Source organism: Phoca vitulina, unplaced genomic scaffold (assembly GCF_004348235.1).
Source record: "Phoca vitulina isolate PV1807 unplaced genomic scaffold, GSC_HSeal_1.0 scaffold1, whole genome shotgun sequence".
Taxonomy (NCBI): domain Eukaryota; kingdom Metazoa; phylum Chordata; class Mammalia; order Carnivora; family Phocidae; genus Phoca; species Phoca vitulina.
This window is the reverse complement of record NW_022589704.1, coordinates 71,878,215-71,897,069: the sequence shown is the minus strand read 5'-3', so window position 1 is coordinate 71,897,069 and position 18,855 is coordinate 71,878,215. Positions and strand designations below refer to the sequence as shown.

Here is an 18,855-nt window from a genome sequence, read left to right as displayed (position 1 = left end):
AGCCACACAGTAGATGAGACAACAAAGCAAATGAGTGTAGAAACAGGTCTTTGGTTAGATGTGAAAAGTTAGGGGAGGTGAGGGAGATCCAAAAAGACCAAGGAGGAGTGGCCAGTGGAATTGGCAGTATACCTGGAGAGTCTAGTGTCCCGGCCCCCAGAGAAGAAACCTCCAAAGAAGAAGTCAAGAATTATAACATGTTAATATGTCTTTTGATCACAGGTGGAATATTAATTCCAGTATTTGTCCTTAGAGTCGATCAATTTTAATACATAAAACTACAAACAAAATATATATGGTAACATTTCTAAAAATACATTTTAGAAAGAAGTTACAGTTCATAAGAAGAGATTAAGTGCAGGACCACTATGCTTAACTACTCCCAGCTCTCAGAATACACATACATGCAGATCCTTGTAATATATGGGTGAAGAATGCAAATGCATCCTTACCCTCTTTAGAAGGTCATCATTAACACCCTTTTCTCTCCACAAGTTAGTGAGAGTCAGAGCTGCAGGTGGTGGCAGCTTGACCTTGACCTGAGCAACAGTCCAATCAGCACACAGCCTGTAGGAACACCTGGATTTAGACATTTCTGCTCCAGGAAACGCCTCCTCGCATTTCTTTAGTATAGAAACAACAAGTGGTCACTTGAGCCACGGCCCCACATAATATGCAAATGGATAATCAGATAACAAGTTTGGTTAGACAAAAACTGCCTCCTTCCAAACGGTGCTGCCCTGGTTGTAAGTTTGGGGATGACCATCAGTTTTTTCCTAAGAGGCATTGATTGGCAACCAGGAAGAGCGCTAGGCTTGTGCACTCTGGACCCTGATCTTTCTCTCTTTAAGGATGTTGCCAAAACCCCAGAGAAAGGACTGTGTTATGAGGGATATGAGGGAACTTTCTGTCCTTGCTGCAATTCCTTGTGACCTTGCTCTCTCCGCCCCTTGCTGCGCCCTCCTGGACTCTTTCCTCTCTTGCTTCCTTTCCCTGTGGCTGCGGAACTCTAGGTAGTTGATTCCAGCCTGCCCGCATCTGGCTTCCAAGCCACTCCTGCAGCTCTTGCCCTGAGCTGACCTCTTCTGGACTGCCAACATTCACACTAAAGGTTGCATCTGTAACTCTAATCCTGTAGTTCTCGGGAGTATTTCTGTCTGAATTTCTTTGCGGTGATGGGGACTCATCTCCTTCAGACACCACTGTTTTCAAGGTGAATTCCTGGTACAGTGCCCCCTGGAAAATCGAGCAGGACACAAACCAAATCTCCATGCATACAATGCCACCATGTTCCCATCTTTAATCACCACTTCATAACACCCTTCCCTCACAGCCGTGAAGCTCGGAAAACCTCTGTGTGAGCTAGAAAAGTTTGCTGTGGGGAACGTTGAGAGAGCTTCACAAGCAGCTGCTTTAACATGGAGTAAGTTAGGGAGAAGATACCAGTGCTAAGCACCACGGGACAATGTATTTCACCTGCCACCAATGGCTCAGGGCCCACGGGCTGTGGCTGGCCTCCCAGGCCTATTCCCCTGCCCCCCTCCATTCTGTTCCTACTGTTAGTAATGGCCAATGCCACCCTGTCCGTCCAGACCACCCTGTCCATCCAGACCACCTTCTCTAATGGCCTTTTCTGTCCTTTTAATATTACCAGATGACTAGATAACCACTCTGACTTCATGTAAAAGTGATGATGGCTAATGGCTTCAACTTATAAATAACTTTTTATTTAAACAAGGGTCTTCTAGAAGCCATTGTTCTAACTCAGAGGAGTCACTTGTTGAATATGGATTCATGCAAAATCAGATTTTTCTGCATCCCCCCTGGGACAAAGAGGTCTTGTGTCCACATGGATTACCACTTCTTATATTTATAATTAATATCAGCTCTCACCACAAACCTCACTTCATCAGCAAGCCTTCCTTGTATGATGACCTCAATTCAACTCACTTACCCATTGTACTTCATTTCTCTGTATCACATTTACCACTATAAATTATATTTCTGGTTTCTTTACATATTAACTTATATATTATTTTACATACATTAATGAGTGAAGGTATATACTTAGCATCTCTCTCCATTAGAAATATAAGCACCATGAGACCAGGGACTTTGTAGTTTTCTTGCTATATCAACAGCACTTAGAATAATATCTGCCATCTGAGCATTCAATAAGTATTTGCTACATGAGTGAACAAATGAATGAAAAGAATGGCTATTAACTCCTATTTACCATGAAAAATGGCTATGGCAAATTCATCTGGTTCCTTCATTCCCTGGCCACACTAATGGCTTGGAATTGCTAACGGACCCTAGAGCATCTCCGAACTGTCCAAATAGGAAGAGGCAAAGCTTTAGAGTTAAGCCTTCCTTTGCTGTAAGATTCATACACTACCTCTGCTGGATCTCTAGCTCCTGGATCCTTTGATGTCTGATAGGTGTACAAACTGCTTGAAAGGTGGCCACGGACACCCGTAAGTCACTGTTGTTATCCTGATCTCGTTATCCTGAAAAAGAACAGTGTAAATCCAATGTTGCTTTAACAAAGATTAGGGTGAAGGGAAATAGTGGCATTCACAGAGTTATCCTCCACTGAAAGGCTAAACCTTCAGAATAACGTAAATCCACTGTACAATGCTGCATAAATGAATTCATCTATGATTCTGTAATATGCATACATCTGTCCCTCCCTTAAAGCAAAATCTACTTTAATTAAACCCCTAACACTCTGATTAAAGATGATAATCCTTTTGCACTGTGAACTTGTGATAAGTGTGTTCAATTTGTATCCATTTTTAAAAGACAGTGCTGCATTTTGACACACACTTGCTTGCGTGGCAGTATGTGAAACCTAATATTTATCTAAGATTAGGCTCTCCTTAAATCCTCTTCTTTGTCTTTAGCTGTTTGTAGCATTCAGAGTGTTTTTGTTTGTTTGTTTGTTTGTTTTGATTTGTTTTGTTTTTTAGGGTAAAGGAAGTTTCCAGTATTATTTCTTTTGACAGATACTGGTAACTTTGGGGATGTAGTCAGTCTTTATAATATTACTTCATTACAATTCAGTGAAAGGGAGCAGAATCTTGGTTTTAACTCAATTATATATTCTTCTGCTGGTCCCAGCAATGAAGGATAGTGGACTCTGGGAACTGCATGGTGATCACTGATAAAGAAGATATTACAACAAGGATTAAAGCCTACATTCGGTCTGGAGCTGGAGCATTTCTTAACTGCAAAATGGAGAAAAATCAGGGTTTTGAAATATTATTACACAAGGGTATGAGGCAACCAACTGCAGCTCTCTTCACCCTCCCAAGAGACAAACTGTGGCTCACAGAGGTTCAATAACTTCCCCCCAAATCCCCCAGTTAACATGCAGCTGAGCTGGGATTGGAACCCAGCTCTGATTTGAGGCCTCTTTGCACCACGCTCTGCTACGTCATCCCAGCAGCTCCCCATGGATACACAAGGTTCACAGTCTGTTCAGAACAGCAACAACAACAAAAATGCAGATTTCTCTATGTTAAAAGTTGTGAGCAGATAGTTGTTCTACTTCAGCCAGTAAACCCTAAGGACTCAGCATATACCAAGATGGTTAGTGTTGGAATCAAATAAAGCATTAATTTGACACTTAGGCAGTAGTATGCATAGTCATTATTTTGCCAAGAAAATCAGTCAGTGTATCCAGAAAATCAGGCATAAATGGTAGGTAATTCATTTATTACTTTTACAAAAACAAAGTTTTAAAAATTCTTTCTTCTTTGTTGGTTTTTACATATTTTTAATCAAGGTGAGCCTCTGTAGTTTTATTTGATTTATTCTAGTTCCCCTCTCCTACCGTCTATCCAACTCCTCCCTCCCACCATACCAACACACTCCCATATTAGAGGATCATTTAGGGCCACTGACTCAACCCTTTGTCTGGTTGGCATTGTTTGTGACCATTGTTGCCCTCACCATTCCCCTGGTGAGGCTTTCTGGGTGCCCCTGCTGGAGTCTCCCACCCCCAGCACATCAGGTTCCATCCCCTGCCCATCCTGACGCATCTCTGTTTGGGGGTCCAGCCTCCAGCAGACGCTCAAGTACCGAAGGCTACAGCTGGACCTCTTGGAGATGACAGCATGGTCCTCATACCAACACAATGATGGGAAGCACATAAGCTGAGGGTGTGGATTTGGGAGAGACCTCTGAGATCCAACTTGCCCCTGTCTCAGATGGTGAAATGAGACAACCTGCCTAAGGAAACCCAGCTAGACAGAGAAAGACAGATGGATGAGGACTGAGATTTCCTGTCTCTTGATCTCCACTCTCTCCACTGTTCTATAATGTGTAAAAGAGTAACATATTTATCTATTGACAGATTACTTGTATTCTCTATTTTGCTGAACAGGCATTAGCAGCAGCTTTCAATAAAGGATGAATGTTTAATATAATTTAAGCAGAGGTAAAGAGAATAGAGGCATATATTTAAGGGAATGGGTGGCAAGTTCTCAATATGAAAGAGGCAACCTGGGAGTTCAGTACTAAATCTAAACACTTAGATTTAGTTCTGAGTTTCCTGGAGGCCAAGCTGAAAATGGAAACACTTTGAGTTACTTAACTCTCATTATCTAATAAAAGAAAGCATTCAAGGTTTATCATAAAAACTTCATCCAAATGTTAAACTTGAGTGAAATTGTCAGCTATATTATAATGGATAGTGTCTTCAATAATACTTTTATAAAAGATTTGGGGCAATTCTTGATAGAGTTCATGCTAAATCTTGGTTCTGTCTAAAAGTCAGCATTTCTTTGGGAACCTAAAGCACTAGGGTTCAAGTATGTTGTTGTAACTTGATTTGATTCAAGATAAAGTTTAAAGTCTTTAAAGCAATTGTTCTCAAATATTAATGTGAAAATAATTTACTGGTAAGGTTTACTTTTCTAATGTAGGTTCACTGTCTTCCCTTACACTCATCCCTCATTCTATAGGTCCAGGATAGAGCCTAAGAATCTGCATTATTAACAATTTCTGGGGGCACCTGTGTAGCTCAGTTGGTTAAGCCTCTGACTCTTGGTTTCAGCTCAGGTCATGATCTCAGGGTCATGAGATCGAGCCCTGCATTGGGTTCTACAACTCAGCACGGAGTGTGCTTGGGATTCTCTGCCTCTCCCTCTCCCTTTGCCCCTCCTCCTGCTCCCTTTCTCTCAAATAAAAAATAAAATCTTTTAAAAAACCCACAAAATACAAGCTCTGGTTCTGACCCAGGTGACCAGCGGGGCACATTTGAAGAAATACCAGTCTAGAAGAACAAATTATTCCTATGCTCCTTAGCTTTGATCTGCCTCTTTGAATATAAATTTTCTCCACTTGGTTTCGATTAGCAGCCAATAGCCTGAAACTGATGTTTCAGGGAAGACAGAGAAAATGCATAGGCTCTAGGTTGTTGAGATTCCTATGCTTTATATTCTAGGCAAATACGAAGTAAAGATGGGGTCTGTTTAATAAACTCAGATCTTGAGGAGTGAAGGGGGCCATGAAAAAGGCTGGGAATAAGTGGAAGAGGAGTAGTCACGAGGGCCAGCCTGGAAACTCCAAAGCTTACCTGTGCTGCTTTGCCATTTCCCAAGGCCCAGCCCTGTTTGGGCCTGCAGTGCACAGGGCAATTTGTGCCTCACCTTGCTGTTTTTGCCTACAGTTTATGCAAAAACCTTCCTGGAAGTCCGTTCTGAATCAGAGAGGGAGGCCTAAAGTGGGGGTCCATTGGGGTCTGTGGATTCCTAAGGATTCATGGTGGATTTCAGGGGCCCTGAACTCCCTGAAATTATACATGAATATTTTGTGAGTATATGCATATGTATATTTCTGTGAAAAGAGGTTCCAATGAAAACTCTCATCAGATGCTTAAAGGAACCATAAACAATCCCAAAGAATGCAGAATCGCTGGGAATTCCTGGTGCGGCTGAAGGTGCATCAAGCTCCATGTTCATGTTGGTGTGTTCCATCACACGGCAGCCTAAGGTCAGTTAGCTGACAACCTCCTTGGTGACAGCTAGGTCACTAAGTATCTCTCCATAGGAGCCACTCTCCCTGCCCAATCTGAGGATTATGGTAGCAAAGCTGTCAGGCTTAATTTTGACAAATTATTTTGGGTAATTAGTCCCTTTTAATTGCTCGTGGAAATAGTAATTTTAGGTGACAAGATTATTATATGCTGCTTGTTAATGGGTCCTTCAGGGTCAAGAAAACACCACTGGGGTTACTATGACCTGTTCTTTTCCATCTTTGGCACTCCCCTTGAAATCGCCAGAAAAGATGTTTAGTAAAGTCAGCTCCCACTCTGTGAAAAGTACAGAGCACAAGTTTCCTTTTATCCTTTTGCCAAGTGAAGGATTAGAGAAGGACTTTCAACTTTTCCCTGCTACTGCCAGCCCATGTCAGGCTTCAGAAACTTGCTGATCATTAACTCGAAGAACTGAGGAAGTTTCTAGCCTTTCCCTTTGCTTATTTACCTGTTCAACCAAGTTGCTTTACAAGCGAGTGAGTTTTGAATAAATAGGGTCCTAGGTGATAAAATATTTGACTCAGCTCAAGTCGAATATTTTCACTGCTTTTCACTTCACTGAACAGGAGGGTCAGGTTGACCAGTAGGTCAGGACAGGTCTGGGTAATGGTTCACCATGTGCCTGCTCAGGGGAGCAGTGGATGGAAGGCAGAGAACACTTCTCAGCACTTTAGGAGGCTGGGAATTGACTGGCTGTTTACTAACTGTGTCATTCTGGGCCACTTGTTTGACCTCCTTAAGCCCTCATTTCATCATCTGTCAAAGGGGATAAAAATAATAGCTAGCTCATGGTATGGCCGGCCATAAGGACTAAATGATCTCATAAATACCTGGCATATAACAAGAACTCAACCAAACAAAATGATAACATCTCTTATCATTACTGTCCATTTCTCCTTCCCAAATCCAGATCTTATTAAGAAGTCTGAATTAGTGAGGAGGTCAAAAAAATAAATATTATATCCACACCCAACTTGAGCTCCATGCCTTACAAGTTTGTTAATGTAGGCATATCTAATCCCATGTACACCAAAATGTACAACTATCTAAAATGATGCAGATGAGGGGCACCTGGTTAGTTGGTGAGCATGTGACTCTTGATCTTGGGGTCATGAGTTCAAGCCCAATGTTGGGCGTAGAGCTTACTTTAAAATAAAATAAAATAAAATAATACAGATGAAGATAGAAATTACTACATTGCTATCTATTTAAAGTAGTTAACACTGATTTCAATGTTTTTAACCACGTAACTTGAAATCAAAGATTTCATGTGACATTGACAATAAAGAATTTGTAGGGGACCTGATTTTTCTCTCTGGTTCTTCTAGATGGAAAAAACTAAAGACACTACCTTCATGGTGACTTTTCAAAACTGAGAGTTTCTTTCTTTTCTTCTTCTTCTTCTTCTTCTTCTTCTTCTTCTTCTTCTTTCTTCTTCTTTTTAGAAAAAGATGTTTGTTCTTCTCCCCTGGTTTTATATCTATCTTAAAAATTTTATTCCTGTTCTTTAGAAACTAAATTCTAAAAAATTTGCTCCTTCATGGTGTTGGCACTTAGGTTTATGCATTTCATTTCGTATTTTCCTTCTCAAATTTCATAAGGGTCAGGGATCACATTTATTGGTATTTCCTGGGTTCTGTGTTCATACCTCTTCTCTATTTACTTTACTCTTCAGCAAGGGCTGAAGCAGGCAAACTCAAACATTGCACTACAGAGTAAAATGTCATCTCAGGAGTAATGGCTAGCTCTCCAATAATACCCTCAAGTAAGAAGATCCTTCTTTAAGAACTGGCAATAGGAGAGAAAGCTGGGAGCTTTGTGTGTCTAGGATGGCAAAGATCTCTCCTTATTCTTGTCCTGAACACAAAGCTTCCCTGAGCCTTAAAAAGGAGAAAGGAGAGTTTTAAAAATTATCCCAGTTAACTTATTTAGATGGAGTGTTTGATGGAGTCCACAGAAATATGAATTATGTGGAAAGCTAGAGGGTTCAGCAGGTTGCATCTATGTAACAGAAAATAATACAAAGCACATATGCTAGGGAGATGGGGATATTTGTCTGGTTTCTATACAAAGATAAACCCATTTGTTCAGTAATCATGTTACCTGCTCTTCTAGCTCCTGTGGTCCATGTGACACATCTTGACAGACTTAAATATGACCAGCTCCGTTTGCTCCATGAGCAATAGCCTCAGCCCCTAATCTCCAACTTCATCAAACAGCAGCTTGGATTTCATGACCAGATGTCATAACTGTGCAGCGCAATCCTTCCCTGCAACTTTGTAGTTCAAGTTGTAATGCTGAAGTCATATATTATTTGTGATGTTTTTATATAGTTCTTATCCATGTGCTAAAATCATAATAGAGTGGTTTTATAAAACCCCTTTCTCTTGAAAAAATGAATTTATTGTAAAGGAATTTAATGCTTAACATTAAATTAAATTAAAATTTCATCTTAGAATAACTGTTAGTGTATAATTAAAAATTTAAAACTCCTGGATTGTAACATTTGGAGTTTCATATGCAGCATTAATTAAGCTCACATCGAAATAGACTAGCCACTTGTAGATACAGTTTCCAGTCACTCTGTTTCTGAAACCAGTCCAGAAATGTTGGAACATTGTCAGGCACTTACTAGGTGTTGGACAAGTGACAGAAATTGATGATGCACACTTAGAATATCTACATAAAAAAAGTGTCAGTGTAATGTAGGTCTATATGAGAAGGTCACCCTTCAGGAAATTTTACCATTCTTCTTTTCTACCCCCTGCGTGATTTCAGTGCGCCACGGAATAGGATTAGAGGCTTATGTTTGCCTATGTTTGTGATTTTTAGCATGGAATATAACAATTCTAGGCCACAATATATATTCAGATGAAAACCCTAGGTAATGCAAAGAATGATCTTGATTTTTTTCAGAACTCACAAATGACTAAATTACCTTCTAGCCGTTTTCTTGTCTCTTGAGGAAATGTTTCAAGGAGGCTATATTTTTAAATCTCATTTCAATACTAACCTAATAGGCTGAGGAATTAATAACAACCGAGTTTAGACTTGAGTTCAGGATGTGAAAGTCCTACTTTTGTGTGACTGCGTTCTGTATGAGTTGCTGCCCCCTGGAGGGGTTTCTAAAGCATGGATGGGGGATGGGTGGAGGATGGCTGACATGCTTGTATAGTGTGTAGTGTTGTGTACAGATTTATATGGTCGTGGCTCAAATAAAGCTTAATTCCAATCATAATAAAGATTATTTGCCACATGGGTCACAGAGTGGAGGCTCAGGGTGGGTTTCCCTGTTGGTGGTCAACATGGTCTAGGCTGGTGGAGTCTCCAAGAGCCTGCTCCTGCTCAGAAAAAAAGGATTTTCCTTTTTTTTCTTTTTTTTTATTAAAGATTTTATTTATTTATTTGACAGAGAGAGACACAGTGAGAGAGGGAACACAAGCAGGGGGAGTGGGAGAGGGAGAAGCAGGCTTCCCGCTGAGCAGGGAGCCGGATGCGGGGCTGGATCCCAGGACCCCAGGACCATATGAGCAGAAGGCAGACACTTAACGACTGAGCCACCCAGGCACCCCCAAAAAAGATTTTCTTTTAATCACTGACAATAAACAACCCCCCTGAGAGGTGCATCAGTTTGAGGACTTCTTTTGGCAATTGATAGGCTTGGAGTGTGATTTTTAAGGTACCCCAATAATCGACCGCCAGATACAAAGATCAGAGCTGAAAGTAATGTAGAATAACACTGCAGTCACTAGCAAGCTTTTCATTTTGCTTCATATCTTTGTAGACCACGTGGAATACTTTGTAGTGCTCTCCATAAGCCTTCAGATTGAATTTTTACCTGTCAGGTCCTGGAAAATTGCCTTTATTTTCCTTTTTATTGGGAGAAGAGGAGGTTATGAAAGAGAGAGAAGAAGAATTACAGTTAATCATCCTCTCAGCTCCTGACTAGGAGTGTGTGGGTATGTGTGCCCACCTACATAAGTTTGTGTATGTGTGTTTTCCCCACTAGTTATTTCCCATCTCAGAAAATAGTATCAGCTGAACAAGCCAGGATCCTGGGAGACCTCTTTGATGATTCTGTCTCCTTCCAGTCAATCACTAAATCCTATTTGATTCTCCTAAATATTTCTCCAATCTGTCCACCACCTTCCTGGTCCTCAAACCGGAGTCCTCCCAGCCAGCCTCACCCACAGCTTCCCACAGCCCCTCTACGGCCTCCTCAAAGTACTCACCACAGCTTGCAATTATGTTGTGATTTGGGTCATTATTTGATTAATGTCTACTGCCTAGACTATAAGGTCCACGAGGGCAAAGTCTGTACCTGTTTTATTTACTGATGTATCCCAAGAACCTAAAACAGTACCTGTCACATACTAGGTGCTCAATAAATATTCATTAAATGAAGAAGGAATCCTCTTGTTAGCATGTCCTGTATAAACTCTTACAAAATGCCCAATCTTCGCAAGATTCATCCTTCCCTTAGTCAGTCCCTTGTCAGCCGGGCTCCCCTGACTGTCCCTCCCATCTCACTTTTTGGGGGAGGAAAATCCTCTGTACCATCAGTGTAGAGTTGTGGCGATGTCTAGAACCTCTTGTTTTCTCCTATAGCATACGGCTTTCCCCACTGTCACAACCAAATCCAGATTCATCACCTTCAGGAAGGTCTCCAAGCTTAATTCCCCCTCAGCCCAACATAACTTCCCTTCTGTTCCCTTCGAACTAGGGTTACACTAGGAAGATACTGATTTGTTCTCATTCCTATATTGTGTTGAGAACATTCATCCTTTCCATGAACTTGGCTTCTGACCACCCAGCTTGTCCTCATTTGAAAGGCCCATGTCTCCCTTCTCCCCTTAGACTGCCACGGAGAAGTCCTCTGTAGGTATTCTCCGACTGCTCCCCTGTGCCTGCCTCGTGTCTGCTCACTGGCGTTTCACTTCACTCCTAATTCCATCTTCTCCACCCATTTCATCTTGCCCTCCTTGAACACTCTTCAAGAAACAGATAGATAGGCTTGCAAACACTCTCTTCTGGTTATTCCTATGTATGGTTGTTTGTGTGCATGTTTTGATATGTTTGCTCCTTTGTTCATTCATTCATTATAAATATATATCCCTTCTTCTTCCCTAAAATAATTAGAAACAGTTTACAAGGATAATAAAAGCACATCAAAATAGCATAAATTAGAGTAAGTGGGGAAGAAAAGGGAAACGTGAGGGGAAGGGGCATCCCTGGCCCAGAGCCTGGAGCTGATACCAAGATGCATAGATGCATTCCATACAGTCTATTCATTGGCAGATGGCAGGTCCTAAATTGGCTTTGGGCTGGCTAGCATCGCTTCATAAAGAGAAAATTTTAGTGTCTCTAAGATAAAATGTGAACTAATAATTAGGAGAAGAATAACTAGTCCCAATTCTAAGAGGTCACAGTGTAATGTAGTGAGGAGTGTGGGCCCTGGTGCAGATGGCCTGGGTGTGAAGGTGGGGTGGGCGGTGGTCAATGCACTTACTCCAGGCGGTTCTCAACACTGGTACACATTACGATCACCAGGGAAGCCTTTAAAAAAAACACCATTTGGAGCCCTTCCTCAGGCCAACTAAAGAAGAATCTCTGGGAATGGGACTGGGAAGCCCTACTTAAAAAGTTTCCCCTGGTGATTTGCTGCCAATGATTTAGAAGAATGGATAGTCTGTGAATATGGCAGGGCATTCCTCTAGGTGAACTTCTCCAAGTTCTTAGATGGTGTCTCCCCTGGAATAGTTATATAAAGATCAAGCTCTTTCACTTGACTCTTATTCCTCAATGTGTGTGCATACACACACACACACACACACACACACACACACATATAATTGAGACATAATTGACAAATACAATTGTATGTATTTAAAGTGTACAATGTGATAATTTGATATACAAATACATTGTGAAATGATTGCCACAATCAAGTGAATTGACACCATCCACTACCTCACATAGTTACCTTTTTTACAGTAGTCAAGATATGGAAAAAAAACACTAAGTGTTGATCAATGAATGAATAAAGAGAATGTGGCCTGTGCACACAATAGACTATTATTTAGCCATAAAAAGGAGGAAATCCTGCCATTTGTGACAACAGGGATGAAACTGAAGGGCACTATGCTAAGTAAAATAAACCAGACAAAGAGAGACAAATACTGCATAGTAATACTTATATGTGGAATACTTAAACAAAAAGAAGTCAAACTCCTAGACACAGAGAATAGAATGGCGATTACCAGGAGTGGCGGGGGGGGGGGGGGCGGGGGAGGTGAAGGAAACGGGGAGATGCTGGTTAAATCAGTTAAAAGATACAAACTTTTAGTTACAAGATGAATACATTCTGGGGATCACAGCATGGTGATTGTATACTTAAGGCTTACTCTTATAGCAAATTTCAAATGTCCTCACCACAGAATAAATTTTTTAAAAAAGGAATTTTTGTATCCCCTCTGAAATGTCTGTGTTGAATTTCTGATCCCCAGGGGGGCTGTATTTGGAGATGGGGCTGGTAAGAAATTATTAAGGTAAAGGAGAGCATAGTGTAGGGCCCTGGCTGGATAGGATCAGTGTCCTTAAAGGAGGGACACCAGAGAGCTCCTTCTCTTTCTCTCTGTGTCCACACTCACCAAGGAAGGACCATGTGAGGACACACTGTGAAGGTGGCCATCTGCTCACCAGATATGGGACAGGCTGGAATCTTGATCTGGTACTTCTAGCCTCTGGCATTGTGAGAAAATAAATTTCTGTTGCTTAAGCCACATGATATTTTGTCAGCTTGAGCTGATTAAGACATATATTTTATATGTGTGTATATATGTAATGAATTTATGTGTATAACTCATTCACTTTTTTTTATTATGTTATGTTCATCACCATACATTACATCATTAGTTTTTAATGTAGTGTTCCATGATTCATTGTTTGCGCGTAACACCCAGTGCTCATTCATTCACTCTTACAATGTACCAGGCACCAGTGCAAGTGTGTGTGTGTGTATGTGTGTAGTATATAATGATTTATACATGAAAATAAACAAAAAACAACAAACAAAACCACCGAAAATGATAGACAGACAGATAGATAGATAAAAGTAAATATATAGCTAACTGCCTGTCAACTTAATTTTGCCCAAATGTTATTCTTAACCACTTTCAGAGTAATATGTGTATATTATTCAATGTAATTTGCTATGTGAACTCATTAACCACCACGACCAGCTCTTTAGTTCCATGTTTCACTTCTAAGCACCAACAAACTAAATAACTGACACACTTAACAATTGCTCAGTAAAACTGAATCTTTGGTCCAAAATACACTAAATAACTTCTCCTGGCTTATTTGTATCTAGTTACAGAATGTTATTTAATGCTTTGTACCCTGTAGATCCTTAACAAGGGCTATAAACCATAAAGTTCAGGAATATAACAAAGTCAGTTTGAATTTTATTTCCATCACTTAAAAATATAGCTCTTAACATTTGGGACTCATTTTGGAGACTGTTGATAAAATCTATGGGCCCACTCTGCAGGAGGAAGCACATTAACACATATATCCCCAAATTTGCATAAAACTTCATGGGTCCAGAACACCTGCCTCAGGCTGTTCATGGCAGGATAACTTGTGTCCCCTACCAATGTCCAGACCTCCTGCTGGTGGCCCTTGTCATATTGCTGTCCTCTCTGGGTTCTGGTAATTGCTCCCCCTACGCCCTCAGATCAGGCCCGGTAACAGCTGTTCCCAGCTGCACCATCCTTTATTCCCTACCTTCTGACCCCCCCTTTGTAAATAGTCCCTTCAGTAACTCTCTCAGTACCTCGCTTTAATTGGGCCATCTGATTCCTGCTGTGACCCTGTAATACAGCCTCCAAAATACATCTGGGGACCCAAAACCGTTTTGAAAAACACTGACTTAAGAAACTCCATTCCACGTGAAGATCTTTCGATTACAATTTTTTACTGCAAAACAGAAGTTGGTATTTTTCTTTTTAACTGGTAGGATACTTTTAAAAAGATAATTTTCTAATACAAGAATGTTTATTCTTACATGTGAAAGTTCTCATGGAATTCTCCAGGGCTTGAAGCTTGAGAAACATGGTGCTTGACTTATTTTCCTAGCTGGCTGCTGGGCATCACGTGTATGAAAGAATTGAAAGCTTGAGTAAAAGACAGATAAATGGCTTCTGTTGCTTGCCTCCAAGCTACATGTCCCGTCATCCTGTCATGGAAGGAAATTAAAATTGTCTGACACATACTGAGTTTCATAAAGCCACACTGTTCTTCTACAGGATCCTGTGGGCCTGTAGAACTCAACACCACAAGTACTTGGTTTTTTTGAGGATTTGATCTACAATCTTCATTTCAGAATTAGAGCTAAGTAAATTAATATTTAGTTATCGGGGTCTTTGTCCCTTTTAAAAAATAAATGAACTATATAAATGTTTCTTTCCTCAGTCCTTCAGGACTTTTTCTATCTTCAAAAAATCCTAAAATAATAGCCGGTGGCTCTGCCATCCAGTGTCTCCTAAGATGAATAACTGAAAGACTTATAATTTGCAACCTGCTTCATTATTAACTCATCAACTGTTTTCCCCATTTCTAATTTGCTTTTTTACTCCCCCCAAATAGGTATCACTCAATCCAGAATTGATATTTATAATTTGTTTTTCTAAACACTGAGCCTGACAGTTTTCACTAGAGAACAAAGCCCACCATTAAACCACTTCTTTCCCTGAAACTTTAAACTTGATTTAAATATTATTTTTATAAGTATAAAATAATTTTATTTTTTTTATTTTAAAATCATCAAGCAAAGAACCTAGAAACCAATATAACATTTTATAGAGGATTAGTCAGGAATTAGCTACAAAAGGCAGTAATTTAGGATTGCGTCAATTTTTTCTAAATTTCTAAAATTTCTTAGAAAATCTGTTACTCTCTACAGTAGCTTAATCATTACCATCATGAAACACTGGGGAAGTGGCTGAGAGGCATGGAGCAGAACCAATGAGGAGTCTGTTGGAGGTAAGTGGGAGGAGGGGGAGTAAGGTAGAGACAAGTACCCGTAACAAGTAACTGTGTCTGGATGTGGATGACCAAGACTTGACCGCTACCTTCCACAATATCCCAAGGTTGTGGGGAGGGCAGAGATGGATTAAAGACAAGCTGAGGCCACCAAAAACATCATTTTCTCGTTAGACTAGTCAGCTCCCCTACTTGTGAAGGTCAGTGCCTTCACATTTTCACCTAATAAGTTAAGCAGCTTACATATTTCAGAATAAAAATTCCCTTTTCATGTGAAGATGATGTGTTTCCAAAGTCTTTCTTTTGCTAAAAGGCAAAAGAAAGTTCAAGCATGACAGAGCCAGAGCAGCAGCTATGGAAGAGAATGGCATATAAAGGGCTGATGGGGGAGAAATATCGGCCATGGTCTCAGTATCTGTGCAGATAAAACGCTTTCTGGCTTTGTGACTAATAAAACTTAGCTTTCCCAGAAAGGAAAAATGTATAAAATTCAGTATGTTAAAAAAGGGTCAATGAAATTCTGACACATAGTACAACATGGATATATCTTGAAAACATGCTAAGTGGTATAAGCCAGACACAAAAAGACAAATATTGCATGATTCTCCTTATCTGAGGTACCTAGAGTAGTCAAATTTATAGAGAAAGAAAGTAGAATAGTGGTTACCAGGGGCTGAGGGAAAGAAGACAAGGGAGTTCTTGTTTAATGGGTAGTTTCAGTCTGGGATGATGATAAAGTTCTAGAGATGGATGGTGATGATGGTTGCACAATAATATGAATGTACATAATGCCACTGAATTGGATATTCAAGAAAGGTTACAATGGTAAATGTTATGGCATGCATATTTTACTACAATTTTTTAAAAGCAAAGGCTCAGTGAGGTCTATATTGTGGTTTTTATGATGCCAAATTCTAATTTACTGATTTTTAGAGAGAAAGTTCATACTATGTGACCTGATAGGATCATGCCTGCACGTTGGCCTTTCTACACGGGCCTCTGTTCTATAGGAGGAATCATGGTCTCTAAGAAGTTTACATGGGGAGTTAGGAATCAGAGCAAAGGAATTGGGTATGGTAATGGTTACCAGTAGAGAGATTGTTTGGCCTAATGTTCTTGTCTTCAGTGTAGGAATATATCTGCCAAGGTCTGAATCTTTGCATTAGCCTGTCTGGGTACTCTTCCTCAAGATAGTGTAGCCAACCAAGGTGATTTTTCAAAGCACAGTTCATCATAGTCATGAATGCAGTGAGAGAATATGATGAACACATCAATAGCTATCAGAAAGAATGATTAAATCTAGAATACTCACTAGAGAGAAGAGAAGAAGAGCAACACCCGGGAATATTTCTAAAGGATCAAAGTCTGATTTTAAAGTGAAATTTTCCTGCATCAAGCCAATATGCACTGCTCTTGGTATAAATGCTTTGGTGTTTCAATGACAGTAGAAGACCAATTAATAAGGCTATTTATCTTTGCAGGTTGACATAGTACATACAGGACTCTGTAGGATTGAAATACACTACCAAAGAAGGAAAGAAACTAATGTGAAGTGGAAGAAGCTGATAAGAAAAAAATGAAAGGAAATATTGAGAGGGCAGGAAGACTAGCAAGGAAAGAAGGCAGTTGTGAAATCATGTTATGTGAAGGAAGAAGTCTACTGGGGTTCTGCAAGATGGAGAGCTAACATAACCCCAAAGCACTGGAAACATCTTTAAAATTATTAAAGCTATAACAGAGGTAATTAAAACGCAGGAATGAGAAATGCAAAAAGACAGGCCACTTTGAATAATGTTGATGCTGCTGATGATAACAGTACAGCACTGGCCACTTGCTCGGCCCTTTTCTAAATGTTTTGCAAATATTAATTCATTTTGGGGCACCTGGGTGGCTCAGTTGGTTAAGCAGCTATCTTTGGCTGGGATTGAGCCCTGCATCAGGCTCCCTGCTCAACGGGAGTCTGCTTCTCCCTCCCCCTGTTCTTGAGCTCTCACTTGCACTGTCTCTCTCTCCCTCTCAAATAAATAAAATCTTTTAAAAAATATTAACTCATTTAATCCTCACAGCAACACTATTATTATTGTATTATGAGGCATTAGTATTTTTCCATTTTATACAAAAGAAAACTGGGGCAAAAAGGTTAAATAACTTGCTCTAGGTCATAAATTTAATAAGTGGTAGAGTTCAAATTTGTACAAGGACATTATTTATACAAACATCTCAGTCCATTAAGGCTGGCTCTACCTTCATGACCACATCACCTCCCAGAAGCCCCTTGTCCTAATACCAACATTGGGGGTTAGGATTTTAATACACGATTTTGCGGCAGAGGTGGGGGCAGGGGTAGGCACACTTTCGGTCTATATACCAGAATATAGGGTCTTAACCACTACACCAAAGAGCAAATTTTATTTCCAAATGAAATTCCAAATTTCAAAACCTTTCAAGATTTAAAAATTACAAAAAAAAAAAAAACTTGTAATTGTAAGGGAAACTCAGTGAATGAATTAATTAAATAGCAGATTAGGCACAGCTAAAGAAAGAATAAGTGTAAAATAGAACTGAAAAAAATCTGGAAATATAGAACAGAAAGAAAAAGAGATGGAAAATATAAAAGTAAGAGTAAGAAATGTAGAGAATAAAATGAAAAGATCCAACATATTTCTAACAGAAGTTTATAGCAGGAGAGAACAGGAAGAACAATAAAGAGGAAATATTTAAAAATGTAGTGGCAGAAATTTCCAGAGTTGGTGAAAGACATAAATATTCAAGAAGCACAGTATAAGTAAAGTTAAATCACACATGGAAATTTTGTGGTGAAACTAAGAAAACTAAGAGAAAATATCAAAAGCATGCAAAAAATGAACAGGATTCCCTATAAATGAACAATTCGATTAATAGCACATATCTCAATAGCAGCCATAAATTCTAGAAGATTCTAGATTATCTAGAAGATAATATCTTCAGAGTCCTGAGGAAAAATATTATAAACCTGGAGTTTTATACCCAGAAAGGATATTATTCAGGCACGAGGACAAAATAAAAAACACTTAGATTCTTGCTGAAAGAATAGCTAATTGAAGGACGTAGTTCAGGGGAAAAAATAAACTCAGAAGAATGTGTAGAATGCAAGAAGCAGTGCAAGCAAAGACACTGGCAAACACTGACTGAAAAATCAATTTGGGAGATTAAAAAACAGTACTAGGTAATATTAAAATAGAAAATTGAAGTGTGATCAATTCAGTCTGTGCACCGTGAGGAAGATTACATAGAGACTCCTCCAAAAGAGTCAGACGATGGAAATGAGTCTCCTCTCTGTAAAAGGATGAGTTGAGGGACTATCTGTTTGCAAAGGGTGCAGGTAAGGAAACCTGTCAGCTCGTGACCTGGCTCTAGATGGGAGTCTCTGAAATTGGCAGCCATTGCTTAGACTCAACACTGCTCATATGCCCACCACACAAGCAGCCCACCAGCTCAGAGGTCCATTTCCACAGGTATTTTCTCTGCATCTACCAGCTGTATTCTAAAGGACGTGTTGCTAGCATTTCCTCTCTGTTATTTCTGTGCCTTTTTTTATTCACCATGGAAGACTAAATAATCTCAAGGGAATAGTTTCATCCCTTGGGGCCTGACAGAGTTGGAGCCTGCCTGCAGGCAGAAGAGACACTTGGGTTTTCTCCTAGATGCAGGCCACTATGACATCATGGCACTACTACATCCTGGCAAGCCATGCCAAGGAGAATGGTGGCTGGTGGGAGACTTCCTGT

At 40.0% G+C, this 18,855-nt stretch overlaps 2 long non-coding RNA genes across 2 annotated transcripts in view; one reads left to right on the top strand and one right to left on the bottom strand.

Moving 5' to 3' along the window:
* Positions 1-14,466, bottom strand: part of LOC116635763 — a 50,835-nt gene extending 36,369 nt beyond the window's left edge. Inside the window, exons 1-2 of the long non-coding RNA XR_004300210.1 lie at positions 14,112-14,466; positions 2,399-2,510 (exon numbers count right to left, since the gene is read on the bottom strand). This is a non-coding gene — a long non-coding RNA (uncharacterized LOC116635763). The remainder of the gene's footprint in view (positions 1-2,398; positions 2,511-14,111) is intronic.
* The window catches only part of LOC116635770, an 81,067-nt gene that overhangs the window by 10,607 nt on the left and 51,605 nt on the right, over positions 1-18,855 (top strand). The gene's annotated exons all lie outside the window — the stretch shown is intronic.